Source organism: Thermobia domestica, chromosome 12 (assembly GCF_964235325.1).
Source record: "Thermobia domestica chromosome 12, izTheDome1.hap1.1, whole genome shotgun sequence".
Classification (NCBI taxonomy): domain Eukaryota; kingdom Metazoa; phylum Arthropoda; class Insecta; order Zygentoma; family Lepismatidae; genus Thermobia; species Thermobia domestica.
In genome coordinates, this window is record NC_137465.1 from 2,938,163 (window position 1) to 2,940,657 (window position 2,495).

At 33.7% G+C, this 2,495-nt stretch overlaps 1 non-coding gene across 1 annotated transcript; it reads right to left on the bottom strand.

The window, feature by feature from the left end:
• Positions 1 to 1,765: 1,765 nt before the first annotated feature.
• TRNAK-UUU (transfer RNA lysine (anticodon UUU)) lies at positions 1,766 to 1,838 on the bottom strand. The gene has a single exon. It is a non-coding gene; the product is annotated as a tRNA-Lys (tRNA).
• Between the last annotated feature and the right edge of the window lie 657 nt (positions 1,839 to 2,495).

Below are 2,495 nucleotides of genomic sequence, written 5' to 3' on the forward strand. Positions count from 1 at the left end.
CAATATACATTTTCGAGATTTTGATTTTGGAAATGAAGTGTATATAATATTGAATAGTAAAAATAGTAAAATAAAAAAAATATTTGTGTAAATATTGATTAATTAATTAGAGTTATACACGGCTTTCCAATCAGGATTATATAGAGAGGACTTACTTCTAAGTGCAATCCGAAAACAAATATTTGAGTTTTAATCTGACCCAAAGTTGGTAACTTACAGGATAATTTATACATGATTGGTATTGTAATTTTTATGCTTTTATTATAATCCTCTGTAAGTTATGATTTTACCAATTCTAAATGCAGAACGAGAAACAAGTGTAATATTATATTTGCTACGAAAAGCTTTTAAGTAATGATACTTTCAAGACGTGATTTGACAGAGAATTTGAGACCTCTTTCGAGCTAAGAAATTTCCGCCTTCAGGGCCATATATTCGATCGTGCTCAATGTGGACTACCAATGTTTGCCCTCCACCCACATATTGAAATTCCCCTCGAGGATAATTTTCTGAAGTCACCACTGTTTATAAATAGTTTTCCGTTACAAATCAGAGGATAATGGAGTAGTGAGTATACTTCATTTTTTTTTTTTTTTTTTTTTTTTTTTGCTATGGATTTAAGATTCGCAATTCATACAATGTTCCGTTCTAATCGAATTTGAAACAAAAGAAGTTTTCAATGAGTTACTCAAAGAAATATTTTCAGCCTCCGGATGAAAATAGGGATACACTAAATAGATGAAACAACTTACTACCGGGTTTGAACACACAAACATGTGATTGATAGTGTATCGACCCAAACCACTCGACCGTTTCGTATGCATTTGCACATCTTCTTTTGCTTTTTGTGAAAGCAGTTTACTGTTCCATACTCGCTTTTGTTTATTCCGATACGACTATGAGTTCTCAGTAAATATTTGGACGTTACAGCTCTTGCAATGTATAAAAGTGTGTTTAGAATAAATCACAATCGATATTATGTCCTAATAACATACGTAAAACAGGTTGAATTCGTGAAATGATTGAGGTTGGAGTGAGCGTAAATGTTTTCATAGTTAGGAGCCTGGATATGCAAACCCGCTTAACGTGGGGATTTAATTTTGTGAAATTTTGTACTGTTTTACTAAAGAATGATCATTGAATATTTCATGCCTGACACATAGTCCGCCCAAGGAGAAAGTGTGGCGTCTCCACTATACCTAACCTGCAAAATAGTTTCACGTAGATAAGTTACGAGTTGATAGGATCGTCAAAATGGACAACGTTGAATTCAGTGATCTTCATAACGTAGTGAATTGTGGCTGGACGTGGAAGCTTCGTTTGTTGGACGTTGTTCAACTCAAAGGAGAAGTTTCTTTTGTGTTATCAAACAAAAGACTGGCTGCAATACAACAGAAGAAAAATTGTTGGCGTGAATTACTGTAATTATTGGTCTGTAACGTCAGTAGCCGGAAATGAAGGAGTGAATGCTTTACGCAACAACAGTTGACAATCGCTTACTCAATAGAAACTGGTTTCAGAATATAATTATTATTTTATGAAGTTATGTGTAGTAACCTTTAGTGCACAAATATTTTACGTTATTATTCTAATACTATAAGTAAAAATAAACGGCTAAAACACTTCGTAAGTAAAATATAAGAAAGACTTATTTAGAATCTTAACACAATACGAAACACGAGAATAAAGTGGAAGCGGATTTAAAAAATAATAACTGGTAGTAACTACGCATATACCGTAATTTTTTAAATAAAGAAAAATACTTCGCCCGAACAGGGACTCGAACCCTGGACCGTTAGGTTAAAAGCCTAACGCTCTACCGACTGAGCTATCCGGGCAACTCATAGTATTATGGCCAGAGGTTCGTTATTGAGTGATCGTGATGATCAGATGAGAAATTAGTCATTAACTAGTAAAGCCAGTGGTTTTTATTGCGTGTGTATATTCTTATTTCTGAAGTCCAAACAACCCATGAACCACGACAACGTTGAGTTCTTTGTGGCTTGCTGGCAGTGATGCCAAGCCGTGGGGGAAAGCCCATTTTGTGGGATTTTTAGACTAATTTTTCGAATAGGGATAAAGGGTGAAAATTGGCAACATATATGAGATTTTTCATGTATTTATTTTATCAACGCCAACAAAATTCTGCAGCAACGTGAAGTAGGCTAATGACGCTTAAATAAACCTAAAATCAGTGCTAATTGTAAAATTTTGTTCTTAGAAAGTGCATGTTAGTGTGAAAATGATTTCTGCAGGAACTTGCGAAAGACATAAAACAAGCACCAAGTTTTTTTGGTTCCATTCCATTCAGTAGAAAATTATGGCACAAAAGCGTGATGAAAATACTAAATTCTAATTTTAAAAATGTACTTGTTTTCAACAATAACTTAAATAATCTATTGTAATTAAGGAAAATACTTCTTAGGAATTTACAAGATCGGAATTTACGACTAAATCACTCAATAGGTGTTCTTCCTTGTTGAACATTTGTTACG